The following is a 16,873-nucleotide window of genomic DNA, read 5'->3' as shown; positions in this document are numbered from 1 at the left end:
TGCACAACATTCTGCAATATACTACACATGTGATGTTCTGTCATTACTGTTAGTTACACATTTCTAACTCAAGTTGGAGTTTTCAGATCAGGGTAGAAGTAAATAAATGGAATGAAGGCCACAGAGCTAATACAGACTTGAATCCAGTCATTTAAAACGCAGTATGTTTATCACATAGATAAAACAAAAATTCTTGCCCAGATATGCAACCACCCTTTCACCAGCATTTTGGAGCAAATCCCTATTACTTATTTATCTGATAAATACACTCATGAGTTTATGTGCTGTACCTGTCCTCAATGTAGAGATGAGCATGTCCAGGACAGCCTCCACAACCATGGACCAATCGTGCATGTCATTAAGGTGCAGACAGTGAGAACAGCTCTACAGAAGCAAATGCCTCAGAGCTCTGCTAGCCTACACTATTGCAATTGCTCTCTAAAGTACAAACAAGGCGCTATCCTCTAAATAGCTTTCACACTCTTGGCAAGCAGTAAACACCACTGGCAAAAAAGACTTGATTTGCATTCTAATCCACCCTATCACACAATGGCTCTTCTGTATTTTATTTCTTTAAATAAATAAAAGGCCTAAGCCACCCTAAGGACTGGATCTAGCCAAACTGGACACGATACACTCACCACCTTCCTGGATAATAGCAGCAACCGCAACTTCCCCTGCAGAACTTAATCGCCAAAATTAGTGTAAATTTCAGTGGGTCTCAAAACTAGCATCTTGGGTTTTTTTATAATACTGATAGTTACATTACAGGGTCTCAGCATAAAGATCTTTAATTACTAAAACATGCTATAGTAAAATAAGAACAATTGTAGATTTAAACATTATCGTTAACATTAGGATATAATTATTTTTTTGAAGTTCCACAATAATTCACAGCCGTCCAAAGGCAGCTATAAATGTAAGTCTAACATTTACTACTTTACAGTGAAAAGAGAATTTTTTGTTGATATATTTCATACCTTCTGCATGTCCTTTTTCCTGTGGATGCTTATTTATGTGGTATAGTCAGCCAGAAACTTACTGCATCAAAAGAAAGAGACATGATTAAGTTCTCACCTCCCTTTCAAATTAAGACTATATATATATAATATATATATTACCTATCAGATGTGCATGACAGCAGAAAAGATCGTGGCATCTGAAATTACAAATTTGAGGAGATGACAATCTACTATATCTAAAAAGAAAGTAAAAGGAAGAAGTATCCTTCCTGAGCAAGAGAAACCCAACTTGAACTCCTGGAGTCAGTATCAACAAGAAGTTCTGGACCACACGATTTCCCAGCATTTAGTTGGCCAACTAATTTTCCATGCTGATATCAAATGAGACAAAAATACCCAACAGATTATCAGCAACGTTAGTTGAGAATCTTAAAAATAAATAATAAAACAATTATGTTCATGGTTTCACTTCTCTAATCTATTTTATTGGCTTTCATTGATATTCTCATGCCAGTAACATGGAAAACAAATCTGTAAGCAGACACTGAAGACAAAGGGATAATTTACTGTTACTTCATTAGTCTAAATTAAAATACCCATTTCATACAAATCCCTTGAAAACTAAATAAAAGAGTTGAACAAATGTGGCAAACATTAAATTACTGTATTAATTTAAATTCAACTAACAGACATAATTAACATAAATGGATTTGGTATTATTTACAGATACAGCTGGGCAAGTCTTGGAAAGTATTCTGCACACGTCATCCAGTTGTTTAGACCTGCTTATTTCAATGGTATTTTTCTATCATCTGTGTGTGCCTTTTGGTATCACATGCACGTTACAGAACTGCACCACTAAATAATCCATGAAAATAACTTTTCAGGAAAGAAAAACTAATTTCTTTCAGAAGTGATGATAAACTTCAGATTGTGACCAATGAGCAGGACTGGACTATTACAAAATATATCACTGAAAATATTAGTTGATGCACAGAAACATGAGAACATGTATCTGGAGAATATATCTGTGCACACAGTATAAGTTAATTTCTGAGAGATTAATCCATAAATTCCTACAAAATCTAATTTTGAGGCCAATCCTCAGTCAAGAAGACGATGAACAAAGAATCTTATCAAAGCAATTCTAGAGCTCAAAGCTTATTTACACAAACTGCTCTAAAACACGGTCTTCAGCTGTTTCAGAATGGTAGCTCTGAAGATCAACTAGTCTCCCAAGCTCAGGAACATTAATTCATAAAGTTAATGATTTAATCCAACAACACAAACGGAGAACAGTGTTGGTTACTACAAATAAAGATTTGAAGCTCCAAAATTAACAAGAACAAAAAACAAAAAAAATCTGCCCAGACAATAAAGAAACGTTTTCTACTGATTATAACAAATTCAGTTCACCTTATTCCTTGATACGGTACAACACTACCTGCAACAGCATGCCAAATCGCAGAGCTCTCAATTCATGTTAACTGTAAGCATTAAGCCCTGGCTGTAAAAGATTGCTCGCTACAGACTCCATGCAAGAACAACTCAAAATCCTGTATGTGATATTTGCTGTACAGTAAATGGACTGTAAAGGTTGGCATGAGGACTAAGAGGAACTTCAATGATGCTACACTGACTTGGGATCCCCAACAAAGTCTAAGTAGTCTTCAGTGTTACAGAGAAAGAACACCACAGAGTGAACTGGATGTAGAAATCACTCACAGCTCAGCTCTGTGAGCTGCATACTTGCTCTTGTTTGACTGGACACAGTATACAAAATACACACAGGTAAGAACAACTGACTTTATCAGAGTTGCAACAGAATAGTCCTAGGCAGAAATCAGAGATGTTGTCACTTGCCTTAGACTTAACTAGAGCTTCTAACACTCACTGCTCGTGATTCTTGGCAATTCCTCTGATGGTCAATGAAGCAGCTCTATCTTTCATTCTTTAGAGGTTCAGGAGGCCCCACACATTTTATTCAACAATGCTTACCCATTTAAGCAGAAGGTTTTTTGTTGCTGAGTGATAGCAGTTGACTGCAATATGAGTAAAGCCTCCAGGCCTGAGGTTACAGCACTACAAAAACAAATGTCAGTGACTGAATAGCAGCACACATACACGAAAAAGAAAAGGAATTGCCAAAATACACACTGAATAGTACAACACTAATGGAAAATTACTGCACACTAAATAAGCTCCCATCCTCTAGATAGCATGTTTCTTTGAGTAAAGAAGTCACTGTTATCTACACCATGCCTGCTAGCTTGATTTTAGTTTTTAAGTAGATGGCAGGGCTTCATCTGAAAAAAAACAAAAAAAAACCACCACAGTTTAATACACAACAGCCACACATCAGCAGTAATACATATGCAATCTGAACAAACACAATAGCTGCACTGTTTTATAATTCATTGTGACCACCATTTTAAGAAAGAGAAACAAACGCAAGCCAGCAGCTTGCCTTGCTTTTGAAACTGAAATGACACTGTACAGATACCTCGAATGAGTAACTGTGATCGTTATCAGTGGGGTAGAAGGGCCAACCTTGGAAGACAGGTTGGTTTCTGAGGAAGAGGAAAGGGCCCAAGCAAAAGAGATGAGCAAACAGCAAAACTGGCAAAATGGCATAAGTAAGGGGATATAGAGACAGTGGATATAAATATGACCACCTCCATAATGCAATCACCCACTTAAGTATCTTTATATATATATATATATATATATATATATATATATATATATATATAGCCTTCACTGCAATATGGAAGAGAAATTCAGAAGAAAGCAGGAAAAGGATAGATACAGAACAGGGCTGATGTGCCATCCAGCCTTAGACCAGATTCCTTAACTGAGAGCGGAACCAGAAGACAATAGGTGAGACACTGGTACAATGGAGACAGACATGAAGAGCTCTCTATTTCTGTCATGTTCCACTCCAGTTCAAGTGTTCCTCCTCCTGTTGACTGCCATTTCATTAATGGTACAAAACAGATTTTTATCTGGGTGCCCCCACTCCTCTTGTACCAAGTGAAGCCTGAATACATGGGCTCTGCACTTCACTATCCTTTGTTACAAGATAAATACATTCCCAGCCTGAAAGAAACAAATTCAAACTGAAGACTCAGAGATCATTTTCCTGAGTAATACACGGGCAAGAGACAATACCATTAAGTAGGTAGAATATTCTCCTGAGGAACTTGAGAAACAACAGCAATTTTCACCTAATGATGCATCTATGTATCAACATGCTAATCTACACCTAGGTGGCAATATTAAATTGATACGCCTTTTAAATGGTATCACCTTACGCTACATAATTTGTGAGAAGAAGCGCACATCAGACTGAGCTTTCCCTGTACTCTGACTGCTAGGAAACTGAATTAAGGCTCTCAATTCTTCCTTATACATCTTGACATTAGAAACAAAACATTGCAGGAGCCACTGAAGTCAACAGCAGCAGTGAACTTAACTCCTATCAACTGTGCTCTATAATGTTTAATAGCCCGTATAATTACAGCACATCTTCTCTCTAATGCAGAGGATTTCATTTCTGATCAGGGAGACATTCTACAGCAGAAAAAATAATAGAAACCTGTAACACTGTTTACATTTAGCACTGGCTTACTGCGTTTCTGCTAGTTGGAAACTATGAAGAGTATTATTCTGAATCTATATCCTTCACTGTCACACTCAAAGTAAACAAAGTTTACATACACCATTTGTTGTATGTATCAAATCTCTATTTACAGAGTGCTTACATACAGCTTGCAATTTGGATATGTTATTCTGTAAGACTACCTAAATCTGTGCGAAGGGGATAAACCTTTGTAATTAGCTATTTAGGCTTGCTCCAACCAACAGAGTCCTATTTGGATGAATGTAACAGCTACAGTCAGCTTACTGAAACAAGTGGTCTAAAATCCACCACTTCAGATAACGTTTCTACCAGCAAATACAATTAACTAGAACACCCAGAGCACATCTGTCTATGCAGAAGACAAGCGAGCACATCAGGAAATAAAAGCTTGGTAAGGTAATTGATATTTCAAAGAACGGTTTGCATCTAGCTGACAGTATCAAAGTAACACTGAAAAAACCTCTCAAACCAGACATATTGCCATAAAACAGAGAAGAATGGGAAAAATTGAAAGAGAAAGGCCTTTTTTTTTGTGGAGCACAGACTGCACTACTCTAAATCAGACCTGTCAGCTGGAGAGTCCTTTGAGACTGTTACAATGTAAATTATTTAGACAACTGACTGACAGAATAATTAGCAGATATCTACGCCAAGGTGACCATAACAACAAAAACCCACAACAGAGCAGACTGTGAAGGAGCTCAAGCAGGAGGGGTGAAGCTCTAGATGCACTTGGAGATTCCATGACAAGAACAAAATTGATTAGATATAAATCAAGTATCAAATATACTTTCAGTAATCCCTTTGTTAACACATGACAAAAGGGGAACAACTGGATTTTCCTATTTTTTCTGACCATAGCTTCTGGTCACAGAATGTTTGTGATCTGAGCACCGCTGGAAGAGAAATCTAAAAAACTAGTGAAATCAGGGGTAACAAATGCTGCACTCTGCAGCTTGTTTTACTGCTTAAAATTAGAGTCAGCCGATACCATAACATCAAAAAACTGAACTACACTGCACACAAAATAAATGCTGATCTACTGACATGGGTTGGACTGACTTCTGCCACAGTAAAGAGTGAAACAAATACTCTATCTCTGTTAAGATTACTTAAGTGCTGATCCAACACTACCACAAAGTTTTGAGCTTATGCAGCTTTCCAATTTGGGAATCCAATGGGTCATGCCCTTGTTTCCGGTCATGCTTGCAGAAGGCTTAGTTTATGTTATTCCTCTTTCATTATTAATGCAAAGAAATTGCTCTAGCTTTTGAAGCTAATTGCACAGCAGAGCTTTATAGCAGCCCAAAGACACGAGAAGGAACCATTTTGCCATAGCAGTCTGTGTTTCAAACCAAATTTAAATTAGAAAAAGACAGTGCAAGAGAGCAATTTTTTTCTCTAGTGTTATAACTTGAACAGTCTGTGATAAAATCCATGTGACTACAGTAGTGTACACAGAGCAGCCACAATCGGATCACTGCCAAGAAAGGCTTACCTCAACAGCAGCAAAACTGACTGGTCAGAATGACACTGAACTGCTAGTTTATATCAAGTTGCTTTAAGTAATTTTGGTATCACATTTTAGGGTTAATATATTTAAATAACATCAAATCCTACTGTAGTCTGCTAAAGAGCAAACTTTATAACTACGAGAAAGGAAAGTTTTGGTTGTGTTTTATGTTTGTTTAGTTTTTGTTGTTTTTTTTTTTTTTAATTCTGAAGCATCAGATTTTTTAAAACATTAAATGATATTACGACACCCAACAGGTGAGTTATAAAGCCCAAAGAAGGTGACCCATCTGCAGCAAATTAATGTTCTCCTTTGAAAGCCACTAGATTTCAGAATTTGCCATGTCTTTTTCTTCCTTAGGCCTGACTCATAAACCACTGAAAACAATGGGAGTTCTTAACTCCCATGTACTTTACAATTCTCCCTACAGACAGGGATGAGCCAGGCACAATGTGCAGGTATGCTTGCATAAAAGCAGATGTCTTCAGAGAAGATTACACACAGTCCCACATGCACATTAATTCACTTGTAGTCTCCATTAAAATGCAGGCATTGCTCTACAAACAGGCAGCCTTCTTTTTTAATTCCTATTTCTTGGTGGTATTTTACAAGTGGACTTCTGAGCGGGCAATCAGCCAAAGCTGACAAATCAGGATTGGAAGAGCAGCCCCTCAGTATTCATCTTGTGCTGCTGATCCACTCAGCATCACAGGCCTCTGAGGGATGATTCTCATCGTAATTATTCACACAGAGAAATGAGAAAGCAGGATTCAATGATTTGTTTAAGCTACCGAGGGCCAGTGACAGAATCAGAATAGCTATTCAGGCAGCTGGATTTGCCCTCTGTTGCACTTTGCTTTTTTCCTGAGGCACAACATGGGGCACGTCTCTGCCTGTGATTCTGGGCATTTTGGCATGTTTCACTGATTTTATTACACCAAGAAGGAAAATTTCAACAGACTTTTCAACTCAGCTGGGCCTCCAGTAATTGCAGGTAGTAAATGGAGGGAAAAAGGTTTGTGAAAAAAATCCAACTTCCTGGAATTTCTAGAGATATCAGTGTGAAAAGGAAATCTATTTTCACTGCACAGAAAGATATCAATATGCAGAAGCAGACAAATTATTAACTCACAGCTTAAAGTCACTAGCCGAGAACATTTCAGGGTGCCTCTTTGCCTATGTATCCAGTATTTGCTTTAAGATTTTCAAGAGCTACATATAAATAAAAGAATCCAGGCAAATTAAGCAGGTAAGTTAGCAAATTCAAGCCTTAAAGTTGCCTATAATTCAGGAACATCCACAGCTTGTAACCAGAATCATCCTTACCAGCAGAAAGCTACTAAGCTTCATTTAGAACCTAAGGCTTGGATGTTATATGAATCATTGTGCGTATAAATCTATGCTAACTTCTAGTAAAACTGCCTGAGATCTGATCATATTAGGACTCATAAGAAGAAATGATACCAGAAATGATTCTGTCACTTGCACCCATTATAGTGCCCTGAGGATTTAAATCTATATAAATCATTTCTCCTTTTCATTAATTTTTCTGTTGACTTGATTCATCGATGACAAGTTCATTTGTTTCCTGTCAGTAACCTTCAGTAAGGTATTCACAGGACTTCAAGTTTTCACCATTAAAATAGTAGGCATCCCTTTATGCTTTCAGAAACTGCTTTTTCCAAAGGGGGTTCTTCAATCATTTCCTGCCTTATCCCAACTAAAAAAAATAAAACCTATTGCTAGGAACTAAAAGGTGTTGAATGCACTGAAGTAACCAATAGTTCTGCAAGACACCTAGCCAGTTAATAAGTTTTTCTGTTAATTTGTGAATAACAAGATTACATGAGTACCTGATTATTTCAAAAGAAGATCTCATTACACCTCAGGAACTGAGAGTTGTTCCCAGAACTAATGAAGACCACAAAAAAAGGAGCGTTACAAAACAGGATGCTCAGATCCTTTTCTGATATTACTGCATCTGAAAGTTCTAATGCCTCTATGTTTACTAACACTAGATATCAAAAAGGCAAGTCCAAAGCAAAAAATCTAAATATCCCAAAAGACCGAGTACTCTCCGCATTTAAGGAGTTGCTTATTCATAAAGCTAGAAAAGCAAATTGAGATACAAATTTAAAATTCAAAGGGGGCAAGCTTTTAATTCAGACTTAGCATACCATCTCTTCTATGATTATACTGAATTTACAATTAAGTTACAGAAAACTGTGTAAAGAATCATCCCCCTAAGAAAAAGTAGGAAAATGTTATCTGCTGACATTTGCATTTTAGTAGACTATGTTTTAATAGTATATCTGGCACAGATGTTCTTTTAAAATTCCAATTATTATCTTAAAAATACAGTCAAAAGCAGATATTTCTTGCTGCAAACAGATTACCAGAATAGATACAGCAGACTAGGAAAAAGGGAAAACAAAGCAGAGACAGCTGTCTAAGGTCATACAATACATCCATGCCAGAACAGGGAACAGAGCCAGGCTTCATATGTGCCAATTAAGTAATTTACCTGCAGGCTTCATTCCTCACAATTCTACAGTATTATTCTGAATAAGTAATTAGGATTTCAACTTGTAGAGTTTTTTGATTTACTGGCAAGTGGCTGAACTACATATAAACCATTAACCGCGATATTACTAAAAACTACTCAGAAGTGTAAGGAGGCAGAGAACCAAGGGTTGTTTGGAAATACCACTGTGAACTACAAGCTGCTCACAGTCACACAGCTTTTTGATTAAATAAATCTGTGCCTGCATTGAAAGTGTAAAATTAGGACTTGAAATCTCATTAGCCACAGGTTTTCCCAAATGAACTTCACAGTTCTTAATCTGAGCGAACTGAAGTGGAAACCACCCAACATACACATATCTTACACCACCCTTTAGCACAGCCAAGACCATTTTTATTATTAATCTTGGATTTGCCCACTAATTTAAAGATAACAAAGATGGACAATTGTGATTCATTAAAAGACATTTTAAATAAAAATATACAATTTATAATTATTAGCCAGGAGCTGTTTTTATGTTATGAATTTACAGAAAATGACTTAGATTAGATATAAGATCTCCTTCAATCATCACTGAAGCAATTACTTTCCATCAGATGGTCCCAGGATTGCAGAATACATATGTATGAGAAAGAAGCAAAGGCTTCTACTTATGTGCTATGAAGGTTATTCCAGTAGCTGGCATGGAGTGATATGAGCACAAGATGTTTTTAAGAAGAATTTTGTTTGAACTTAAACTTCCCTTAAACTTACAAGGAACAAGACTGCTGCATTTGTAAAACTTACACAACTACTGTTAAAGTATTTAGGTTTTTCTAGTAAAATATATTTAACATACAACTTGAAAAAGTCTCTACAAGGATAGGATAGATGGGGCCCTGCACAGTCTGATCTAGTACTTGATTTAGAGACCAGCAACTTGTCCAGTGGCACTTAATGATCTTTGAGGTCTCTACCAACCAAAGCCTTCCTATGATTCTAACAGCTAACCAACATTTTAAAAAGGCATGTGTTTATAACATATTTTTCCTAAACGCGGAGGAGAAATAAATATTGGAAAAGAAATATTTTAAGCAAAGGTCAATCTAAGCACGTAAGAAAGAAGACAAGAAACTAAGTTCAGTTTGAAGCTTGTCATCAAGGATACTATGCAGAAGGGATTCATTCAAGATGCCTCATTCCCAAATATATTGAAATACTTAGTAGCTAGATCTTGCTTTTTCTTCTTTAGTAAATAGATTTATCCTCCTTTATCTTTCTTTATTAAAGCATTTTAGAAGGTATTACACTGTCATCCTTCCTCCTCCATCACTACCGGAATTAGATAAACATTCCTATTGTGAGGGAAAACTTTGCTTGCTATCTTTCAGAATACCAAGTTTCCATTCCACCACATAAAACTGGCCTTATAAATGTAATATCACAAATAGCATTAGAAGAGGATAAACCTGATCTCTACTGAACTTTCTTACATGAAGTTACTATTAGTTAAGCACAACTTCACAAACAACTTCATTCTTTGTTTCTGTCTATAAAAACTGTACCCAGACAGGCATTCCTACTCCTTACTTGTGGTAGCAACAGTGCTTGCAGAGCCTGCAGTGAGTCAGATTAGCTCTTAGTTCAGTATTTCTTCCTATTAGATGAGCTGTCATTAAGTCATGCATCAGTTTCTTCTAATCACAACAACACAACTTTCCCATGTTTTCATGAGGGCTTTTGGTTCAGGCTCAGCTGCACAAAAGCACTTAACAGACACTTAAAAACAATAAATGAGTCAATACAGACTATCAGTCTCTTAAGTAATTATGCTCACCAACCTTCTGTTAACAGTTGGAATCTACAGAGCTTAGCAGTGCTAAGCAAGACCCTGCATCCAGCAGAAAACTCATTCATAACCATTCACTACTGCTTACACAGCTTCACCTCTGCTCACTTTGGGATAAATCCATAAATTTTGTATTCCCAACTCATATAAGTTGATATTATTGAGTTACATTCTGAATTCATGCTTTGCAGAACACATTTCAGAGGAACACATGTTTTTAAAATGTAAAAATATTCAGAAGCAAGACATTATTTTTAACCTTTAATAAGTAAACATTGAAAGTTAGTGTCTGGGTATCAAGTTCACAATCAAGTTCAGTTGCAGGGGGAAAAAAGAAAACATCACCTGATGAACTGGCAGACATTTGAACACCACTGACAGGTTGCTCTGAATCCACCTGCCAAATCCCCAAGGAGCACAGAGAAGCCCTTGTACTCAGCTACCAAGTGTTCTCAGCAGTGAAGACTGACTGGATATTAATCTCCATCCATCTTGTTAGAGAAAAGACCATACAGCTAGGCTTATATATTTGTTCCAAATAGAGGGCCTTACCTGTTGCTAGTAGAACATAAAAGGAAATTTTAGAAATTCTCTCAGAGAGATTCAATTCTTTTTTCTTTTGTCTTAAAAATCTCCACTCCAAGAAATACATTTTCCCAAATCCACATTTCTCAAGGAAAGATACTAAACATTTATGGGATTAACGCAAGCTATTTCTGTAAAACACAAAAGGTGCTTTTTCAGTCAGTAGAAGACAAGGAAAAAAGTGAAATAGCTAAGATAAAAATATAAAGACCTTTCCCTTTCTCCTTTATATTTCCTGACTGAAGAAAAATGAAGTGAATAGCATTCAGTTAGAAAAATGCAATAGAAACTGACTCTGCAGTACTTCTTAATGCTTTTAGCACTAAAGCTCTGCACAGTGTAGCCCTGAGAGAGAAGGGCAGCTATTTATAGAGAAATGTGGATTTCAGAAGGTGTGTTGGTGTCTTGCACTGACTTCTGGGGCACAGGAAAAACACAACTCTTCCATTTGCTCACTCTCTGAAATGAGATTATGATCCTTGTCATCACAAACTGCTCTTTACTAGATCACTGACACACCGCTAAGCCACTTCTAAGCATCCAGCACTTAACACATCCTGATTCTTCCCACATCAGAAATATAGCACCAGTACCAGTAAGCAGAAGAGAATCTTTACTGAATTTTTAGACCTAATTTGCGCTCCTCACAGCTAGGGGTAACTGTATAAGAAGGAGAAGCAAAAGGAATTACATAGTCACACCACTGTCATAATGGTGGATTTTTAACTCTGACTTTAGCAGCTGCCTATTGGCATATCTGTCAGTAACATTTCCTGTCTATTTCAATTTTAACACTTCCTACCTTGTAAAACAGCTCCTACACTAAAAATATAACTTCCGTACGACATCTTTTCAAGAGACCTGAGAGCTGTTGCTTCCTTATTCAGACTCCCAACATTACTCAGTTTCACCCCCCATGACCCCAGAAAACCAAGGCATTCACCAGGAAACATTAAGTAGGTTGAGCCAAAAAGAGCATTAACAGTACTGCTGAGCATCCTGCAAGCTGGGTGAATCCATGCTGTGGTCTAAATACTGCCAGAAGCAAATGTCACATTCTGCCTACAATAACGAAAGTTATAAACATGACAGAAACCTGAGTTAAGTAATTAAACCACAGGAAGATAAAAGAACGTCAGAAGGACTTGAAACAAATGCCTTTTACCTTGCTGAATTCATGCTAAGACAGTCTCCAGTTAGCCCTCCTTGAATGCTATCCTACTACTAAAGTGAGACAACTGACAGAACAGAATTCAGAAAGTGCCTTCTTTTACTTCTATTAACTTCGCTTGACATCCATTTAATTATAACTCTTACTACTTGTCATCATCACCTTAGTTATTTGACCAGCATCTGTATTTCAGGTACAACTTCTCTAAAGTTGAATACTCCCATTAGGTAAAACACTGAATTTCAGCTCTGAGATCAAAGTGCATTCTGAGACCACAGTTTCACATTGCAAATTCTCCAAAGTCTTAATGATTTAGGAATTCCTAATGAGTAGAGACTGTACAAATAAGACAAAGTATGGGTGTACCCCTTCCAATAAGTCACTCACACATATTGTGAGCCCTTTCAGTTCTTGTCTGTTCATTACCAGTCCTTACAACAAAACTCCAGAGCAAACCTGAACACTTTACAATGCTTCTAAAGTTCAAACTACCTCCTTAAAGTGAAGGTGAGGTAATTAATTTAACTTTCACCCCTTTACCAAACCCTGTTTGTGGAAAATTAGGTCGTATTTCTCCTGCAGTAAAGTAGAAATACTGTGCAGTTATACAGAATGTAAGTTGGATATCACTGATATGTGATACAGTACTAGTGAAAAATACCCAAAAATCCTGCTGTGAGGATTCTGTGTTGGTGTTACACAAGTGCAAGTAATTTTCTGGAATGTAAGTGGACAATATTCAGAATTTATGTTTTGGTTTTTGATGCTGCTGCATGGTATTACACTGCGAGGAATGATAATGAAATGGAATGCAACTGCCCTGATGATCAAAGTCAGAACATGAACGGAAGTACATACTCATACCATCTCAAGTGGCTTCCCCTTCCTTCCTGACACAGTAAACACTGCTTCATGCCTGACAAAAGCAGCTCCAGCCATTTACTGAACAGACAACAAACAACCTGTTGCTTATTGCTGTGACAAATCCTTACCCTCCACACTCCCCCCTGTGCTCTGAAAACACACATGCAGTTAAGAACTCCTCCCTCTGCAATGTGTATTATCACAGTGTCCTGGAGGGAGGAAAAGAAAACAACTGCAAGGCTTTGAAATTTGTGATCCTCATATTTTCAAGAGCAGGTTAGAAACACAGAAAGAGCAGCAACATTGTGCCTTTTGAAACTGCATTACAACACTTCCAGATGGAAAACGGAAACTTATGCAAGAAGTTTTATAGTGTATTTTCCAATTAAATAAAAACATACACAGCTGGCTTCCAGTAGTAACATCCCAAAGCCGTACGCTTATCTGCCAAAACTAATAAATACTACATTTGTTTGGATGCAGGAGCCTTTATCATAGATGTTGTCAATTAGTTTTCTATATAATCAGATCCCAAATGGAAGTCAATGGATCAGGAGTTCAAAGCTGTCCTTCCACTTGGCATTTTCATCACTTGATTTATGATCTAACCAATCCTGGCAAACATCTGTCATCACAGATTATCTTACGCATTCTTGAAATCACAGCAATAGAACCAATTCTTAATTAGGTTCACCACAGTATGAGCATTTCACTGCCATCTGATAATCATTCAGCCTTGAAGTCTGTCCACAGAAAATGAGATTTGCAGCACCAGGTCAGTTACCTGCTTGGAAGTAATCTGAATACACAGCACCTTTTCTCCCCCACGGCTCCCCATCTCCCCCCTTACCTTCATTTAATCTTATTTTGCATGATTAATCAGACTCATGGCTTCCTACAGGCAGCAAAGCAAAGTCTTAGCTGACATAAAAGAGTTACTTTTGCATAATCACAGCACATTTCACATGCTATTTGTCTTCATTATGCAACTGATGAGCACCTTCTGAGATGCATGGTTTAGTCTGCATGCATGCTGCCTGGCCATTACAGAAGTTTTTGAAGCATCCAAGTATATTGATATAAATAAATTGTTTTATATTTCAAGTCTTGTTTATGATATATTAGTCAATTTTGGCATAGCATACATGCTGAATACACCTACACCAGAAGCAGTACAACTTGTGCATTTTTTTGCCCAATCTAAAGCCATTGGATAATAAAGTTAAAAATACTTTGTTTAACCACTTTACTTCATCTTTCTTCATGTAAGATTTGTATCTGTACCTATAACAACATCATGCAAGTGGTTTCTGAGATATCTGATGGCATCTGTATCTTTCAGGAAAATTTGTACACTCTTTTCCACTAAAGATGTTTGAGAACCTGATCAATCTACATCCATACTTACTCAGCTCCCTTTATCCTCTCAGAACTGCTTTGTGATTTTCCAGTATCCTCTCAAGAACACCCTTGTAAAGCTCTGTGTAGCAACTCACCAGAGGCAGATTTGGCTGTTGCTGTACATCTAACTTTATGCAAATTAGCAAAATTAATTATTCATACACCTCAACTGAACAACGGGATGAATCAACTGGCCCCACCATCAAATACATTTAGTATAAAACTGTACTGAAGAAGTTAGTTATAATCTCAGCAAGTCAGAAATAATTGATTTCTGCTTATCAAAGCAATGAATGACTGAATCTTTTCTACAATGAATATTCTTTTCAGGTGCCCAAATTATAAAAATGGCAACTAAATGATCTCCGCAGTGTCATTTAAGTTCAACACTTAATAACTAACAACACGCATATCAAGTTTTGTGTAAAGCTCTGCATATGTAGCAAGTAAGGAAGTTACAAGCTCTTTTCTAATGCAATAAACAACTAAAGGAACTTGGCTAAAAAGGAAATAATTCCACATTTATTTTCTGCACTAGAGTTAGGGAGCACAGAGAAGATGGTAAAGACAAACTCAACAGAGCCAGAGCTACCATTAAGACATGACAGCGAGCAACTGCCTCATGCATATTTGATATTAATTAAGTATTCTACATTACAGTGCTAGTACAGCCCTTGGGTTGGGCAGATTACATACTACTTTGCTTGACATTCAAGTACTATGCAATCTCCTGATCACAGAAGACCAAAAACAATGTCAGTTTCTAACTATTCAGTGTGGCCAACATATTAACAAAACACTGGCAGAAGCACACTGCTTTTACCATTCACTGCTATGAAAATTTGGTTATGAGAATCCTCAGGGAAGAAGCATCTAATAGATGTTCACACTACCATATCCTGCAGGGCCTGCTTAGGCACAAAGCCTTCTGAAGTAAAGACAATTCTTCCTGAGTACAGAATCCTATTTAATCAGCCATCAGGTATTCACAGAGTGGATTCAGTAACCAACAGATTACTTACAGCTAAGTAGAGAGGAGGACCGAAGTAATTCAAAGGTGACAACATTTAAATATTCCTTCAAAATTAAAACCAGCCTTAGGGAAGGGGCAGGAGGTGGATGCCCCCAAATTGAACTACAGCACTGCCAGATCTCTCCGTTGCCATGTGTTTAAAAAAAACAAAACAAATAGTCATTACTGCATACTAAGCTTGTGATAGCAATGTAACTGTATTTACATCTTGCATTTCTTGACAATATGATGTATTACATAATGTTGTACAGAATGTGAAATGGTCGGGTGAACAAATTCTCATACAATCTATTTACCTCTCCACAAAAATCTCTGAACATCCAGCACACCATTAAAATATCTGCTTCTCAGAACCTAAAACAACCCTAAATGTACAATAGAGCAGGAAGACAATGGATTTAACGCTTCTGAAGAACTCAGAAAGAAGAATTTACAATTATAACAGCAATCTGAACAAGGCTTTTATGACTTGAATTTAAAAATAATAAATTAAAAATGTATATATAAACCCAAAGCACCTGGAAGAAGCAATCATCACTAGCAGTTTCAGCAAAATCCCTTCATCTGAACATGACAAATCTACTATTGATGACTGCCAATTCTGAGACTCCCTAGAATTCATTATCAAAGAGAACTGTAGTGCTGATAGGGACATTGCTCTTTCTGAAACACAGCCTTTATTTTGCTTTCAGCATAATATATGAATTATTTTTGTTTTTTATTCTGATGGGTTATGTTTCCTTGCTTCAAACAATTTTGAATTATAATTCGCTTCTTGTTGGATTTTGTCCTCATAGCACCCATGAACATTCACCTCAACTCCCAGACACTCGTTACCCACACCAAGCTTCCTTTCCTGAGCTTAATTCTTCTGCAAACCTCAGATGTTAGCCTCAGGAGCTATGTAAACTTAAACAGATCAAACACTCCATCTGTGATTTTCAGCCTGCAAGTTTGAGTTCCAGGTAGTAATTTTAAACCTCAGTTGATGGACCGTATCACCACAAACAAGGAGAGGACATAAGGTTGAATCAGCAGCAACGTGTAGTGTAAAATCATAAACCATCACTGCACAAAATAAAATGAATAAGAATAGAAATATACATGCTTTACCTCTTTGTCTCAGGAACATGCACTACCATCATTTCTTCCCAAGGCTGATTTTCTGACCCACTCTCAGGACCCGTTCCCAAAACACCTTTTGTTTGTAATTGTGGTTTTAATCAACACATTTTTCAAAGTGAGAGAACTTGTAACACACTTCTTCCCTAATATCTACACATCTGGGCCAAGAAGTTTGTATTTACCTGTTTTACCAAGCCATTCTATAAATAGACAATTACCAAAAA

General features: G+C 37.0%; 1 long non-coding RNA gene across 2 annotated transcripts in view; it reads right to left on the bottom strand.

The window, feature by feature from the left end:
* The window catches only part of LOC107318762, a 37,073-nt gene extending 36,178 nt beyond the window's left edge, over nucleotides 1–895 (bottom strand). The window contains exon 1 of one of the 2 annotated variants that reach the window (XR_004308502.1): nucleotides 291–895. This is a non-coding gene — a long non-coding RNA (uncharacterized LOC107318762). The remainder of the gene's footprint in view (nucleotides 1–290) is intronic. The other variant, XR_001557482.2, reaches the window with a different exon arrangement.
* Between the last annotated feature and the right edge of the window lie 15,978 nt (nucleotides 896–16,873).

Source organism: Coturnix japonica, chromosome 10 (genome assembly GCF_001577835.2).
Source record: "Coturnix japonica isolate 7356 chromosome 10, Coturnix japonica 2.1, whole genome shotgun sequence".
Lineage (NCBI taxonomy): Eukaryota > Metazoa > Chordata > Aves > Galliformes > Phasianidae > Coturnix > Coturnix japonica.
The sequence above is the reverse complement of the archived record's forward strand: the minus strand, read 5'-3'. Positions and strand labels throughout refer to the sequence as shown.